Source organism: Pinus tabuliformis, chromosome 6, assembly GCF_031772625.1.
Source record: "Pinus tabuliformis cultivar Carrire ecotype Pingquan chromosome 6, CPIR1, whole genome shotgun sequence".
NCBI lineage: Eukaryota > Viridiplantae > Streptophyta > Pinopsida > Pinales > Pinaceae > Pinus > Pinus tabuliformis.
This window is the reverse complement of record NC_142292.1, coordinates 1,037,097,509-1,037,098,643: the sequence shown is the minus strand read 5'-3', so window position 1 is coordinate 1,037,098,643 and position 1,135 is coordinate 1,037,097,509.

Sequence of the window (1,135 nt, the reverse complement as noted above, 5' to 3'; positions counted from 1 at the left end):
GCTTCCGGATTGAATTTAGGCAGCCATTTCTCAGGATGGGCCGGTATAGGGCTCAGGAGTGGAGGCATTAAAACCGCCCCAGGATTGTTCCATGGAGACTGGGCCATCGTTGAGCTGCTAGTTAATGGAAGTGCAGAAGATGATCCCTGATGCTGAGAAGATGAAGATATTAAGATCTTTGATGTTTGAAGAGGAAGGTTTGTAGAAGATGGGTGAGTGAGTTGGAATGAAAGAGTGGGTGGTTGACTTCGCGGTGAGGGAGTTGATATGGACGAAGTGGATGAAGGAGTCTGACTGTCAGACTCTGGTGGTGTTTTCCTTGCTCTTTTCCTGGTAGGGAGAGGGAGTTCACTTGGTTGTATGCCAAATTTTTCACTCTTTAATCTGGTAAGGGGATGAGCAGGGTTGTACTGCGAAGTCACGCTGCTTTTAGATTTATCAGACTTCTGGTTAAAAATAGAGAATCCCTGGAGTTTACGAATCAAAGTTTGAATTTCAGGGGGTTCAATGATAGATTGGTCTGATATATTCGAATATGTAGCAGTGGTAGATACTCGAGCGACTTCAAATTCCGGGTTTAACCGTGTTGGAGAAGTCGAGGGAGTTGATGAGGGTGTATTACTCTCAGAATGGTATTTAGATGTTGCTTTAGGTGCCATTCATAGTTCATGCCCTCCTTCTAGCGCCAAATATGTTGAGGGCCCTGAAATCGGGTCAACAACAAGGGGGATACCCACCCGGTCGGGAACCTGGTTGGCGGTTCCGTGCCCGTTTGGTGTAGCGGGTCCGACTAGGGATAACGGGACCAACTTCCCGATCTAAGGGGTGTGTGTGTGTAGAGTTTGGTGATGTGTGTGTGTGTAGAATATGATAATGAAAATCTAGAATTATTTCTAAGCTAATTTAATTCTAAACTCCGAGACTGAATTTTATACTACTTTAATCTATCAAGAACAACACATCTAATCTACGCTAACCCGGGATAGAACTTTTTCCATTATGCGATCTAGAAATATTTCACACAATAACTGGTAATGAAGATTATTCAGCTATTATGAGAATATAAATCAATTAAGATGAACCATCCTGCATAAAAAGTTAAGCAAAACGGTTGTGAACAGCATATCGCATAATC